Below are 16,786 nucleotides of genomic sequence, written 5' to 3'. Positions count from 1 at the left end.
GACAATGAAATGGAATATAATGTATGTACAATTGTACATAATAAGCCAAATTTCGTAATCCTACCACCGTTTTTTGAAAAATTGATTTTTTATGGGCGGATATAAGACAAACTTGGTTACTTACCTACCTACATTAAATTCAGTAGGTATCTAAAAGTTTGTTCGAGGTTTAATCATTTTTTAATGCTCTTTTGATTTTTCTGTTTCAGATAAATATGCATTCAAATTGAATGATATCCAACGTTTTAATTGGTGTAGTTATTTGTATTTCATACCTACCAATTAATTCGAGAACAGCGAAAAAAAGATATAAATACCACGAAAACTGTTGACAATAGATAGATAGGCCTACATGATTGCAAGACTGTTTTTGCTATACTTCACATCGAGAACACTTTTAAAAAATGAAACATCCACCACTGAATTTTCCACCACTGAATTTAATTCAGAGCAACATCGGTTGAATTATTGAGGAGAAAAAAGAAAGAAACCCATAAAAGAAATGTGAGCATTGATCAGAGTAACATTTTACCTGATTTATCAACGAAAAAAATCGTAATTTCAGGAATAGTTATCAAAACACCTTATAGTACATTTTTTTGCAATTTGAAGACTTACGACGCTTTAAAAATAGAAACATAACAGATTACTACACAAAACGTACAACTTCATTCATTTTTACCTCACACCGAAAAAAGACCAAATATGAGAAAAAATCCACTCCAAGAACTCTTATTCATAAAACACAACTCTCCCTTCATCTCCACTCAACCCTTTTCTCTCTTTTTAAAAATCTTCCCCAATAATCCAAAACACACTAACTATTCAAAAAACCAACACAACAACATTCCCTCTCAACTTCTCAAATTCAGCTCGACCTTTCACTTCCTTTACCTCTTTCGCATTAACCTTATTTTCACGCAATTCAGAAACCATTCGGTGTAAATTTTCTCGGCGTAAATTACGCCCTCGTTTGCCCGATAATTATCACGCGCCCCGTCAGATGAACTGACAAAAGAGCAAAAACCTACCCTCGACTTTATTCACCCTCATCATCCTGCGTAAAAAAAAAAGAAAACAAGAGAACGAAGACGGAAAGGAAAAATTAATCTATTTTTCCCCACGGTTTTTCATACAAAAAAAAATGAAAAAAATAACTGAAACATTATAGCAGTGCACCGCAAATCATCAGATAACGTTTAAAATTCATGTTCAACGTGTCACGGAAGTAATTACCACTCGACTTCCTTTCAAAAGCTTTGAAATTGTACAACGACCGAGTCAAAAGTTGAGAGAATTTCATTTCCAAGCTTTATACTCGTATATAAAATATATTCAACTTTTTCTGCAGACAAGTAGATGGTACACAGTAGAATAAAGTTACATTTAATTAAGTTTTTTCGTACTTGAGCTTGCATGTGTGTGTGAGTGTGTAAAAGTTTCTTTTTTACTCTCTCTATCTCTATAATGTCTCGTTCTGTTGCCATTTATGATATTTGGGTAGACGATCGGATGTGTCGGTGCAAAGTTCACTGTTCGGTGTTTATTATGTTTATGGCGTGATGAGTAAAAAATCGTCCGACTAAACGACCAATGAGATTTCACGTCGGATTAAAAAATTCACTATATAAGCTTTAGAAAATATACATCTCAGACATACATAGTAACTCGTTTGTTGTGCATTAACTTACACTTCAAGTTTTTCTTTTGGTGAGTTACTTTTATTACGATACTATACCTACCTTGTTTTTTTTTTTTTGTTTTATACTTTATATGAGTAAGAGAAACGCGATTTTACGAGTGTTTTTTTTTCATTCTTTTTCATGGCGTTGTTGTTGTTGTTCGGCAAAATATACCTCGTGTAGTTAATTCCAAATTCAGCTATAAAGTTTTTGATCTTTATTTAAATTGAAAAAGTTTAAATGTTTCGCGTAGCTAATATTTTCATTTTGTTAAAAAATTTATTAAAATTATGTAAATTCGAGAAAAGAATTTTTTTCCATTCTCACTCATTTTTTTCCCTCTTTTTTCACTCAACGGTCGAAAATCGCCTTTTAAAAAGTTTTAATTGGATGTAATTGAATTTTATGGCTAAGTTTTTATAATGTATTTTTTTGTGTTTCGACAGCGTTTTTAATCAAACCAACTTCAATCTTCGAAATGGGTAAAGAAAGAGTATGCATGGAATTCTTCGCCGTCCAAGGCAAAGAAAGAATCTCCTTCGATAACATCGTCGTCGTCGACCAAGGCAAAGAGAAAACTTCGATGGATTTCGTCATCGTTGAACAAGGCAAAGAAAAGACCGCCATGGAAAACATCGTCGTCGTAGACCAAGGCAAAGAAAAATCATCGATGGATTTCGTTATCGTTTAAATGTCCCGAACTGCCTTTATTTTTAAGTGAGTATTTTAATTTTTTCTCTTTGAAAGGCTCGAAATTGTTTATATTTTGGTTCTAATCTCGATTCGTTGTTCAACAGGTTATTTTTAGGGTTTCGTTTCTAAGTCACAAAAGTCATCGAAAAAGAAATGCATTTTGGTTTTCAATCAACGATCGGTTGCGTGTATTAGATTTAAGACGTCTTAAATTTTCGTATATGTTTCATGTCGTATTATTAAATTTCGTAATAAACCGTTCAATTTCAGTATACTTTCCGAGTTCTTAATTCATATTTACTCAGTATTTGAGAATGGTTTTACTTGATTACAATTATTATATGATTGGCTATGGTATTGATAATGGTTGAACTTCGAGATGAAGTAGTATATATGGTACGTAATTTCTCAAAAAGTAGGTAATCTTTTTTCTTGTTGAATCTTCGGAATAATTCTTCTACGATACGTCGAGTTGAAATATTGAAATTATTCTCACACTTGGGCTATAAGATATTTTATCGTCATCTGGATCCAGAAAATTCTCCCCAACGCAGTAAGTAGCATGGTAAAGTATCCATCAAAATACAACTGTAGGTATAAGTACTTACATATCATTTATCAATCCGCTTCACCAAAAGATCGAGTTGGCAAGCTGGACTGAAAGCATCAATTGATGAATTTTTTCTACAAGGTTGGCAAAAAACAAAGTGCATTTTCGATTTTAGTTGAATTTTCGAGAATTATATTCGGTTCAGAAATGTAATAAACATCAAAATGTTACCAAAAATATCAGCAAAATTAAATTAAAACTCCACACAATTCCTCATCAATTTACAAAATTTCAAAAGAAAAATACTCTAAACATCAAAAACTGCAATTTTGAATCAAAAAAGAAAACAGTTCCATTCAAAGTTCTAGTCGACGATTTTTTTTTCTAAAAGAAATTATTTACTCAAATCGGAAAAATTTTAGTTTTTTTTAATTGAATTGAAAAATAAAACGGTTCAATTTAATGTTTGAAGCAACGAATGCTTTTCGATCAGATAAGAATAGCACAAGGAAGTAATGCCAAATGGTGGAAGATTGTTTGAATCGGGCAAAACTATCACCATCCAAAATTTCGGACGCTGAAGAGCATTTTTCGTGATTTTTGGTGAATTTAAAAAAATGAAAAATTTGCCTCAACATTGTAAAAAAAATCAAAATTTTACCCAATTAATGAATTCATCTCTACAGGTTTTATATTGTTTTGTTGGGGAAAGTGGAGCCTCCAAAAAATTTTTAGGGGTTCTTAAACAGACTGAATCATCTCTAATCGACTGAGAATGTCAAAAATAGATCCTTAACTTGAATCTCAACTTTTTTCGTCAAATGGCAATTTCTAATCATCATTGTCAAGTCTGTAATTTCCAAAATGTTGCCGGAATGGAAGCTCCAGAACGACCTGAAACTATCTCCAATCGACTCACAGTGTTGAAATTTGGGTATGATATAAATTTTAGCTTTCCGACTTCATTGGGTAAAATTTCGTAGGAACTTCAACTTTTGAAAGTTGGTAGGATGTTTTCAAACCTGCTCAAACCAGTTCGAAACCAGTTTGCAATCGATTAGAGATTGATAATGATAATGATTGAACTTAGAAAGGAAGTACATACTATAGGTACCTACGTAATTTCTCAAAAAGTAGGTAATCGTTTTTCTTGTTGAATCTTCGGGAAAATTCTTCTACGATACGTCGAGTGGAAATATTGAAATTATTCTCACACTTGGGCTATAAGATATTCTATCGTCATCTGGATCCAGAAAATTCTCCACAACGCAGTAAGTATGGTAAAGTATCCATCAAAACACAACTATAGGTAAATATGTACCTACATATCATTTACCAATCTGCTTCACCAAAAGATCGAGTTGGCAAGCTGGACTGAAAGCATCAATTGATGAATTTTTTCATCAGCAAAATTAAATTAGAACTCCACACAATTCCTCATCAATTTACAAAATTACAAAAGAAAAATACTCTAAACATCAAAAACTGTAATTTTGAATCAAAAAAGAAAACAGTTCCATTCAAAGTTCAAGTCAAAGAATTTTTATTCTAAAAGAAATTATTTACTCAAATCGAATTGAAAAATAAAACAGTTCCATTTAAAGTTTGTAGCAACAAATGCTTTTCGATCAGATAAGAGTAGGTAGGTACCTATACCTACTGACAAGGAAGTAATGCAAAATGGCGGAAGATTTATCACCATCCAAAATTTCGGACGCTGTAGAGCATTTTTCGATTTTTGGTGAATTTAAAAAAATGAAAAATTTGCCTCAACATAGTAAAAAAAAAATCAAAATTTTACCCAATTGATGAAGTCATCTCTACAGGTTTTATAACGTTTCGTTGGGGAAATTGGAGCCTCCAAAAAAATGTTAGGGGTTCTTAAACAGACTGAATCATCTCTAGTCGACTGCGAGAATGTCATAAATAGAGCTTAAACTCGAATCTCAACTTTTTTCGTCAAATGACAATTTTTAATCATCGTTGTCAAGTCTGTATTTCCAAAACGTTGCCGGAATGGGGGCTCCACAACTGCCTGAAACTATCTCCAATCAACTCACAGTGTTGAAATTTGGGTATGAAATAAATTTTAGCTTTCCGACTTCATTGGGTAAAATTTCGTAGAAACTTCAACTTTTAAAAATTGGCAGGATGATTTCAAAACTGCTCAAAACAGCTCGAAACCAGTTTTCAATCGATTCAGAGGGTTGAAAATAAGGTATTTTACAATACAAAATTGTAGGTTTCCAGTTTAATTCGGTAACATTTTTGCTGTTTTTGCATTTTTGCCCCAAAAATGTTTCAAAATTCGCCAAAAAAAGCGATATTCTAATACTAATGATCATAAGCACTTGAAATCAAATACAACAGTAGGTAAGTATAGATATCATTTACTAATTTACATATTTCATGAAAGAACGACTGAAAACATCACAGATTATTTTTTTTCGACGAGATTGTCCAAAAAATCCAAAAAATAACGAAGTGCATTTTTTTATATTAGGCGAATTACTGAAAATTAAGTTCAGGCCAGTATTAGGTGAAAAATCGTTTCCTTCCTAATAAGTTGACATGAATTATAGAATATGTAGATCTTCTTCATGTTTCCAAAAAAACTACTCGTGGCTGCGAATTTATAATTTTGAATAAAAAGGTAAACGGAACAGTTCCATCTGCTGAAGGTCTAATCGAAGAATATTTTTTTTCTCATCAGACTAGTGTGGATACTTACAATAATAAAGTATGTCTAGTAACAGAAAAATTTTCAAATCGGACAAAGACTCAAACGAATGAACATATCTACTAGAATACGTCACCAACCAAAATTTCAAATGCCAAAGTGCATCTTTCATTTTTTGGTGAATTGTTGAAAATCGAATAAATTTGGGTCAAGAATGGAAAAAATCAAAATTTGACCAAAACTGATCTGAAAAGCTGAAATTTGGTATTTATTGCATTATTATCGACACTCTAAATCGATTGGAAACAATTTCGAACCGTTTTGAGTAGTTCTGGAGCCTCCAGCAAATTTCTTAAAAGTTGAAAATTTCCACAAAATTTTACCCAATGAAGTTTGAAAGCTGAAATTCACCTCATATGCCCCATTTCGAAATCCAGATTCAGTTTGAGGTTGTTTAAAGCCGTTCTGGAGCCTCCAGCCTTATCTCAGAAATTCCAGATTTTCAAAAAAAAAAAAAAAAAAAAGGTCCAGAAGAACCGTCCAAATTGACTTTAGTACCTAAGTTTGAACACTAATTTGCTTATTAATGACCCAATGATGCACTACTTTCTCAAATATCAAATAGTAAGTAATCGTTTTTCTCGTTATTGAATCTTCGGAAAAAGTTATAACGCTTTATCCTCTGATTTAAAAAACACAACTTCTACAAAAATCCTTAAAAAATATTTGAAAGGATGGTTAGAGGTGAAGGCTTATTTCTACACAGTGCAGGAATTTCTAAACCCTTTAACTTTGTAAAATAGCAAAAACCGTAATTTTGAATAAAGGAAGAAAACAGTTCCATTCAAAGTTCAAATCGAAGAATATTTTTCCTAAGTAGAAAAAATTTCTTACTCAAATCGGAAAAATTTAGTTTCGAATTGAAAAATAAAACTGTTCTATTTAATGTTTGAACCAATAATTTTCTTTTCGATCCGACAACAGTAAGTACAGTACTTATAAGAAAGTACCTAACGTCAAATGGTGGAAAATTTTTGGAATCGAGCAAAACTATGCAGAACCACAAAATCACGTGGGACACTGGAGGGCAGAAATATAACAGTAAGCATATCATTTACTAATTTATATATTTCATGAAAAAACATTGACATGGTGGACTGAAAACATCGCAGATTAGGTATTTTTTTCCGACGAGATTGGCAAAAAAACACAAAAAGAACAAAGTGCATTTTTTGATTATACGCGAACGACTGAAAATTAAATTCAAGTCAGAAGGGGGTGGAAAATTGTTTCTATCCAAATATAAGTGGACATAAATTTTCAAATAGGTCTTCTTCATTTATCCAAAAAACAAGCAAATTTTTAAGTCGGACAAGACTAAATCGACTGAACATGCAAAAATACATCACCGCAATCAGAATTTCAGATGCCAAAGTGCATCTTATTTCACCAAACTGATCTGAAAAGCTGAAATTTGGTATTCATTAATTTTATTATCGACACTCTAAATCTATTGGAAACAATTTCGAACTTTTTGAGCACGTCTAGAGCCTCCAGCAGATTTTTGAAAGTTGAAAATCCCCACAATATTTTATTTTACCCAATGAAGTTTGAAAGCTGAAATTCACCTCATATATACCCCCATTTCAAAATCCAGATTAAGTTTGAGGTTGTTTAAAAGCTGTTTTGGAGCCTCCAGCCTCACCTCAGAAATTCCAGATTACCAAAAAAGGCCATAAAAATCGTCCAAAGCCACTTTAGTAAATTTAAACACGAGTTGGTGCATGTAATCACTCAATGCACTAATTTCACACCATTTTTCCCAAATCAGTTTCCGTCAGTTTGTAAACGTTCAAGTATATTTTCTTCTATGATTTTAAAATTTGAAAAATAAAACACACGGTTCCAAACCGACAGAAATTTTTTACAAAAATGGTGTGTAACTGGGCAAGAGGATAATTTGAGATGAAATGAACGCGTTTGCAGTCGCTAGGTATAGTTTATCTCGACGATTTTATGGCAATTTTCGCCAAACTGAAATTTTAAAAAAATTTCTGGAGGACTCAGAACAGTCTGAAACTGTCTCCAATTGACTCGACAAGTCAAGAAATAGAGCATAGAAACTGAATTTCAGGTTCATTCGATAACCAGGGAATTTTTCAAATTTTCAATATCTATTGTAAAATCACTGGAAGAATATTAGATTTATACCGGCAGAAACCCCGATTCTGGAAAAGTAATAAGTGTGCGTAATGTTCAGTAAAATTTTATGGAGGAAATTTAAACCTTTAAAAATTCTGCTACGAGTAAAAGCTCCTTCTCAACACCTAATTTTTCAATCAATACCTACAATGTTTTTTTCTGACTGCGAGAGAGTTTTTGCGTTCTGTTAACCCAGGTTCCCATGTTCGGGAAACAAATTTCTTTGAAGAGTGTAATAGGGTACCCTGTCTAATTAACCAAATCACAAAAAAGTTGACCTTTCAAAAAAAAAAAATCATTTTACAAAATGAATGTTTTGAAAAGCTCAAATCCTAAATTTACAACAAAACAAATAAACACGAATAGGAAATTTTTTCAAAAATAATTCAACAACAGAGTAAAAACCGTTGATTAAAAGCACTTTTTCAGAACAAATAAAATTAGAAATAAATTTTAAAAAAAAACAAAATTGAAATTTTTTTCAAATTCATTTTTTCATTTTTTTGAAAAGTGCTTTTGACCAATATTTTTGAAGAATGTTTTTAATCCATTTTTAAAAAATCCTTACAAATATTCGTGTTTTTTGTCGGGAATGTCACATTTGAGTTTTTTTTGAAATTTTCATTTTTCAATAAATTTTTGTTTTTAAAAGCTCAACTTTTTTGTTATCCCGCCAATTTGGCAAGACGCTCTATCACACTGTTCAAAGCAATTCAATAGGTATTTTAGAGCATTTATGCGTTTTTCAATTTTTGTTCCTGTCATTTGAGGTCTACTTGGGAATATTCCTTGTACATATACTTACTCAACATTCTGTTTTTTCGGCACTTTTCCGAGACGAGTTTATCAAATTTGTAAAAAATCGCTATGGTCCACACCCTAACCACTCATTTCCTGATTTCAATTTATGAAAGCTCAACAACCAATGTGTTCATTCAAAAGTGGTGCTTTGGTCTCATAATTGTTATTCCCAGGTGTTTATCCAAAGTACGCTTTCACTCATTCATTACATCGAAATGAACCACATCATACAGTTCCAAAATTGACAGTAAAATTTTTTGCCTTTTCAGATTTGGAGGATAATCAAATAAATAAGTACATTCTTTCTGAAATGGCTTCAATAGGTGCCGGGGGGGGGGCGAACTGTGAGTCAAAGTGAAACTTATGTTGATCTAATTCAAGATATTGAAAGCATTTTTATACCGCATATCAAGATTCACCTGAGCCTTTGAGGGTTATTAGTCGTAATCGAGTTGGTCGTACTCCTTTTAGTGAGCGTCGCACGTTCTGAGATATAGCAGCACTACAAAAAAGATAGTTATTTATTTAAGCAGCAAGTAAGTTACAAATCCATTGTTCTCAGGCTGCAGGTAGGTACCTTCCTACATGATACGTTTCCGTCAAAAACAAAAAATATTGTACAAAAAGGTTCAAATAGCACCCTTCTTTATTTTTTGAATCTCGAAAGAAATTGTCCAAAATTTGCGAGAGCCGGTTGCTCCTTCACTTTCTCGTGCCATTCATGAATATTGTGAACGATCGAATGTGTCAGTGCAAAGTTCACTGTTCTGCGTCAGTACACGTTTACGACGAGATGAGCAGAAAATCGTCCGACCAAACAGCCAATGAGATTTCACGTCGAATTAAAAATTTCACTATATAAACTTTTGAAAACGTACACCCAAGACACAGTTACTCGTTTGTTGTGCATTAACTCACACTTCAAGTTTTTCTTTTGGTAAGTTATCTACCTAGTTTTCATAATAATTACGTGTGTATTTATTTCCTATTCTGTTGAAAATTTACCAAAATTTGGGAAATGTTTTTTCTTTATTTACTTTTTCAAATCTCTGGTCAAAAATCAAAATCGCGCCTTTTGAAAATTTTCAATTGAACGTAGCCAAATTTTATGCTTAATTTCGTAATGTATTTAAATTGAAAAAGTTTAAATGTTTCGCGTAGCTAATATTTTCATTTTGTTAAAAAATTTATTAAAATTATGTAAATTCGAGAAAAGAATTTTTTTCCATTCTCACTCATTTTTTTCCCTCTTTTTTCACTCAACGGTCGAAAATCGCCTTTTAAAAAGTTTTAATTGGATGTAATTGAATTTTATGGCTAAGTTTTTATAATGTATTTTTTTGTGTTTCGACAGCGTTTTTAATCAAACCAACTTCAATCTTCGAAATGGGTAAAGAAAGAGTATGCATGGAATTCTTCGCCGTCCAAGGCAAAGAAAGAATCTCCTTCGATAACATCGTCGTCGTCGACCAAGGCAAAGAGAAAACTTCAATGGATTTCGTCGTCGTTGAACAAGGCAAAGAAAAGACCGCCATGGAAAACATCGTCGTCGTAGACCAAGGCAAAGAAAAATCATCTATGGATTTCGTTATCGTTTAAATGTCCCGAACTGCCTCTATTTTTAAGTGAGTATTTTATTTTTTCTCTTTGAAAGACTCACACATTGCTTATATTTTGGTTCTAATCTCGATTCGTTGTTCAACAGGTTATTTTTAGGTTTTCGTTTCTAAGTCACAATAGTCATCGAAAAAGAAATGCATTTTGGTTTTCAATCAACGATCGGTTGCGTGTATTAGATTTAAGACGTCTTAAATTTTCGTATATGTTTGATCATGTCGTATTATTAAATTTCGTAATAAACCGTTCAATTTCAGTATACTTTTCGAGTTCTTAATTCATATTTAATTTAGCTACCTATAGTATTCGAGATGGTTTTACTTGATTACAATTGGTACATCGTATGTCGAGGCATGATTGAACTTCAAAGAGTAGTACTTTCTCAAAAAGTAGGTATAATCGTTTTTCTTGTTGAATCTTCGCAAAAAGTGCTGCTACGATACGTCAAGTTGAAATATCAAAATTATTCTCACTAAAATGACTTACTCATTTTCATAGATAGGTTGGTAAGTTCATTAATTCTAGAATGTATCATTTCCGTATTGAAAATTGACACTCACCTAAAACAAAACAAACAAAAATAAAACATAATTAGTTAGTTTTAAAGTTTTAATTAAAATAATTTCATACAGGAGGTATTCTCGTTGAATCTTTGGGAAAATTCTACGATACGTCGAGTTGAAATATTGAAATTATTTTCACACTTGTCAAATATTTTATCGTCATCTGACTCGAGAAAATTCCACATAATGGAGTAAGTATGGTAAAGTACCCATCAAATAAAACTGTAAGTATCATATGCCAATCTGTATCACGAAAAGAGTTGACAAGCTGGACTGAAAACATCATTGATGAATTTTTCTACAAGGTTGGAAGAAAACAAAGAGCATTCGATTCCAAATTAAATCAGAACTCCACTTAATTCCTTAATTTACATCACAAAAAAAATACTCTAAATATCAAAAAACCGTAATCTTGAATCAAAAAATAAACCAGTTCCATTCAAAGCTCAAATCGAAGAATCTTTTTTTTTTTTAGAAAAAATTTCTTACTCAAATTGGGAAAGTTTTAGTTTTGAATTGAACAATAAAACAGTTCTATTCAAAGTTAGAACCAGCGAATTTTTTTATTTGGATAAGAGTAAGTAGGTACAACTTATGAGGAAGTAGGTAATGTCAAATGCTGGAAAATTCGTTCAATCGGACAAAACTATGCTTCATTAATTCATTACGAAAATTTTCGGACACTGGAGGGCATTTTTCGATTTTTTGGTGAATTTCTAAAAATCAAAATATACCTACTTATTGTTAGTTCAAAATTGTAAAAAAAAAAAATCAAAATTTTACAAAGTTAATCCGGAAACCAATACTTTATTCTTGAAACATCGAATCGATTGTAAACGGCTTCGAATCCTTTTTAGAAAATCAGGAGATTCCAGACTTTCGTAATTCATGTAAGTACCTACTTACATTAATAGTTTTGTTGGAAATTGAAGATTTTTCAAAACGTTCATTTTCCAAAATGATATTTCTTTGAAAGTTTTACTTTTTTGTGACTCTGTCAATTGAGCAGGTATGAAATAAATTACAGCTTCACGACTTTATTGGGCGAAATTTCGTAGGAACTTCAACTTTTAAGATTTAGTGGATGGCTTCATGATTGCTCAAAATGGGTTTCAATCGATTCAGAGGGTTAAAAATGAGGTATTTGCAATACAGAATTACAGATTCCCAGTTTAATTCGATAAAAGTTTTGATCATTTCCCCATTTTTTGCTCAAAAATGTTTCAAAATTCTCCAAAAATCGGGAGATGTACCCATATACCAACGTACCTACTTAAGCACTTGAAATTTCAACTGCTGCTAAGTAGAACTTTGCGAAATACTCTACATCCAAATGTTGAATGATTCATCAAATACAACAGTAAGTATATCTTTTACTATTTTGCATATTTCATGAAAGAAAGTTGACAAGGTAGACTGAAAACATCACAGATTATTTTTTCGACAAGAATATGTCCAAAAATCAAAAAAGGAACAACGCGCATTTTTTAATTTTATGCGAATTACCGAAAATTAAATACAGGTCAGAAGGGAATGGAAAACCGTTCCAGTCCTAATTCAAGTTGACATGAATCAAATGAGTCTTCTTCATGTTTCCAAAAAAAAAATAATAATAATAATGGCAGCAAATTTATAATTTTGAATAAAAAAGTAAGCTAACAGAAGAGTTCCATCTGCTTAAGGTCTAATCGAAGAATTTTTTTTCATCAGACTAGTATGGGTATTTACAATAATAAGGAATCCCTAGTAGTAGAAAAAATTTCAACCCAACAAACCTGAATCGAATGAACATGCAAAAATACATCAACAATCAGAATTTTAGATCCAAAGTACATTTTTTTCGATTTTTGGTGAATTTTTGAAAAAACAAATTTGGGTCGTCAAGAATAGAAGAAATCAAAATTTCACCAAACTGATCTGTAAAGGTAAAATTTGGTATTTATTACATTGTTATCGACACTCTAAATCGATTGGAAACAATTCCGAACAGTTTTGAGTAGTTCTGAAGCCTCCAGCAGATTTTTGAAAGTTGAAAATTTCCACAAAATTTTACCCAATGAAGTTTGAAAGCTGAAATTCACCTCATATACCCCCATTTCAAAATGCAAATTCAGTTGGAGATTGGCTGGAGACTCCAGTACGCTAACAACAGTTTAAATCTGTTTCCAATCGATTCATGGAGTAAAATATTTTTATAGGAGAACAAAGTACTAATAACGAATTTCAGCATTCTACGCTGATTTGTTGAAATTGATAGCTTGATTTTGTTTTTTAAAAATTCACCTGCCACCGATCATACTTGATGGGACATCAGCCTCTTGAGGCAAAATGAGGAAGCCAATCAATGGATCCATGAGAACGATGGGTAGGTTTCCTGATTGCGAGAGGGGTTTAGCGTTTTGTTAACCCAGGTTCCCATATTAGGGAAATAAATTGCTTCGAAGGGTGTAATAGCTACCTGGTACCCTGCTCAATTATTCAAATCACAAAAAAGTTGAGCTTTCAAAAAAAATCGTTTTGAAAAATTAAAGTTTTAAAAAAGCTGATTAGCTCAAAACCTTAATTCCCAACTAAACAAATAAACATGAATTGGATTTTTTTTTTCTTCAAAAATATGTACTTATAATTCAACAACATGAATGAAAAAACATTAATCAAATAAAGCACTTTTTAAGAATATTTTAAAGAGATTATACTCGTAATTTAAAAAATTATAATAACAGTAAAATGGTCATTTTAATGCCTTTAACCAGAAAATGAAAACAAAAAAAAAAAACAAAAATCTAGACCGCAATGAGAGGATTTTTTATAAAGTCATAAAATCTTGTCAGAAATCAAGCTGCAATATGACACATAATTTGGCGAAATTATGCATGAGCTTTGTAGTGGAAGTAACTAATAATAAAAACATTTTCGCTTTGAAGCACGAGATGTAGCTTTCTTCCATTTTGAGAAAAAATAAATATTATACCACTTCACCAGATGATGGAATATGAAGATGAACAAAGAGAGAAATAGGAAACAAAAACACAAATCTATAGCGATGACAGACTCAAATCCACGACGAATTACTCAGCATTTTTACGTCACATACACAACATCCTTTGAATTGTTTTTGTAAGTAAATTTTTAAGTTTTTGTATTTTTGTATTTTGTGTAATATGTTTCCTTTTAGTCCTTGTTTCAACACTCATATCGCGCTTTTAAAATAATGTTTTTTACTACCTAATGTTATTGATTTTTTTTTCATTTTTTAATTCATATTCATTAGTTTTTTTTTGGAAATTAAACTTTTGTGCTGTTTCAAAACGTTCGTTTCGCAAAATGGGGTTTCTTCGAAAGTTCAACTTTTTTGTGACTCGGTCAATTGAGCAGGGTACCCTACTACACTCTTCAAAGTAATTTATTTCTCCTACATGAGAACCTAAAGACCCTCCAAAAGATTCTATGCTCATCATTAATTTTGACTTTTATTCTTTGGTCTCATGCAGGAAGTATTTTGTTAGGGGCTGTTATTAAATCTGTAACATTTATGAAAGGGCAAATGGACTGTTACAACTTCGAAATTGTTCTATTTGGATTACTTTTATACCGTCTCGTTTTAAAACCTTCAACTGTTTATTTATACTTATGTCATGACAGATGTGTCACAGATTTCAGGGAATTTTTTTATAAAACTCAGGATACAAAATACATTTTTCATCATTTACCTACCTTCTAAATTTACCCTATGTATAGGCATGTTGGTACTTAGTTCAAAAATTACACAGGTACCTAGAAGGTGACTAACTCAGTCGTGTCCAAAAGCGTAAGATGAGGGAATCGCGATTTCGTTGTTCACTCTTTAGCCTACTCAAAGAAACAAAGACCTGCAAGACTATTATTTAAGCAGTAAGTTACCAATCCATTGTTCTCATCTGTTACAATTACCTACCAACCTACATAAATCGTTTTCTACGAACAAAAAAAAATTACAAAAAAATAAAAGTTTGCACCTATATATGTCACACCCTTCTAATTATTTTTTTAATTCTGAAAAAATCGTCCAAAATTTGCGTGTGAAAATTGTTTCTTCTCTTTCTCTTGCCATTTATGATAATCAGGTAGACGATCGGATGTGTCGGTGCAAAGTTCACTGTTCGGCGTTTATTATGTTTACGACGAGATGAGCAGAAAATCGTCCGACCAAACAGCCAATGAGAGTTCCTATTGAATTAAAAAATTTCACTATATAAACTCTTGAAAATATACACCTAAGACACAGTTACTCGTTTGTTGTGCATTAACTCACACTTCAAGTTCTTCTTTGGTAAGTTAAGTTATACTTACCTAGATTACTACGATATTACTTACACTGCATAGCTAGTTTTTAAAATAATACTCATTTCAAGTATTCAAAGAAATATTTTTTTTACATTCTCACTAAGTACTTTTTTTTACTCAACGGTCGAAAATCGTATTTTAAAAAGTTTTATAATTGAACATAGGTATATTGAATTTTATTGGCCAAGTTTGTAATGTATTTTTCTGTGTTTCGACAGCATTTTTAATCAAACCAACTTCAATCTTCGAAATGGGTAAAGAAAGAGTATGCATGGAATTCTCCGCCGTCCAAGGCAAAGAAAGAATCTGCTTTGATAACATCGTCGTCGTTGACCAAGGCAAAGAGAAAACCTCGATGGATTTCGTCGTCGTTGAACAAGGCAAAGAAAAGACCGCCATGGAAAACATCGTCGTCGTAGACCAAGGCAAAGAAAAATCATCGATGGATTTCGTTATCGTTTAAATGACCCGAACTGCCTCTATTTTTAAGTGAGTATTTTATTTTTTTTCTTTGAAAGGCTCAAAATTGCTTATATGTTGGTTCATAATCTTGATTCGTTGTTCAACAGGTTAAGTTTAGGTTTTTGTTTCTGAGTCACAAAAGTCATCGATAAAGAAATGCATTCTGGTTTTCAATCAACGATCGGTTGCGTGTATTAGATGATTTACGACGTCTTAAATTTTCGTATATGTTTCATGTCGTATTATTAAATTTCGTAATAAACTGTTCAATTACCGTATAGGTACCTACTTTCCGAGTTTTTATAATTCATATTTACTTACTATTTGAGATGGTTTTACTTGATTATACTTAATTATTATACCTATGGATTTTATAGAAATAATACTCGAAGGTAATGATAAAGAGTACGCATACTTTCTTAAAAAGTAAGTAATCGTTTTTCTTGTTGCTGAATCTTCGAAAAAAGTGCTTCTGCGATATACGCATACGTCGAGTTGAAATATCAAAATTATTCCCACACTTATAACATATTTTATCGTCATCTGACTCGAGAAAATTGTACACACAACGGAATAAGTATATAAGTATGGTAATGTACCCATCAAATACAACTGTAAGTATCATTTACTAATCTGTTTCACGAAAAGAGTTGACAAGCTGGACTGAAAGCATCATTGATGAATTTTTTCGACAAGATTGGCAAGAAACAAAATCGATTTTTCGATTCAAGTTGAATTTTTGAGAATTATATTATTCCGGTCACAAAAGATTAAAAAATCAAAATGTCAAAAATATCAGATAATGAAATTGGAGCTCCACACATTTTCTCCCTAAAATAACAAAATTACAAAAAAAATTGCTCACAATAGCAAAAACTGTAATTTTGAATGAAAAAAGAAAACTGTCCCATTTAAAGTTTAAATCGAAGAACCTTTTTTTCCAAAAAAAATTTCTTACTCAAATCTGGAAAGTTTTAGTTTCGAATTGAAAAATTTTGTAAAACAGCTTCATTTAAAGTTTGAACCAACGAATTTTTTTCGACCAGACAAGAGTAGGTACTTATGGAGGAAGAGACGAAAATGGTGGAAAGTTTTTTGAATTGGACAAAACTATGCATCTCTCACTATCTGAAATAATTGCAAACACTGGAGGACATTTTTCAATTTTCGGTGAATTTTTAAAAACAAAAGGCCCAAATTTTTTCCTGAAAGT

At 31.7% G+C, this 16,786-nt stretch overlaps 1 protein-coding gene and 3 long non-coding RNA genes across 4 annotated transcripts in view; 3 read left to right on the top strand and 1 right to left on the bottom strand.

Moving 5' to 3' along the window:
* The window catches only part of LOC135847977 (uncharacterized), a 746,225-nt gene that overhangs the window by 306,674 nt on the left and 422,765 nt on the right, over positions 1-16,786 (bottom strand). The window lies entirely within an intron of this gene.
* On the top strand, positions 1,554-2,649 carry LOC135847953 (uncharacterized). Its single transcript, XR_010559279.1, has 3 exons — positions 1,554-1,710; positions 2,129-2,399; positions 2,480-2,649. It is a non-coding gene; the product is annotated as an uncharacterized LOC135847953 (long non-coding RNA).
* LOC135847959 (uncharacterized) lies at positions 9,387-10,486 on the top strand. The gene is made up of 3 exons (XR_010559282.1): positions 9,387-9,545; positions 9,963-10,233; positions 10,314-10,486. It is a non-coding gene; the product is annotated as an uncharacterized LOC135847959 (long non-coding RNA).
* Positions 14,942-15,861, top strand: LOC135847949 (uncharacterized). Its single transcript, XR_010559278.1, has 3 exons — positions 14,942-15,097; positions 15,330-15,600; positions 15,681-15,861. It is a non-coding gene; the product is annotated as an uncharacterized LOC135847949 (long non-coding RNA).

This window comes from Planococcus citri, chromosome 1, assembly GCF_950023065.1.
Source record: "Planococcus citri chromosome 1, ihPlaCitr1.1, whole genome shotgun sequence".
NCBI lineage: Eukaryota > Metazoa > Arthropoda > Insecta > Hemiptera > Pseudococcidae > Planococcus > Planococcus citri.
The sequence above is the reverse complement of the archived record's forward strand: the minus strand, read 5'-3'. Positions and strand labels throughout refer to the sequence as shown.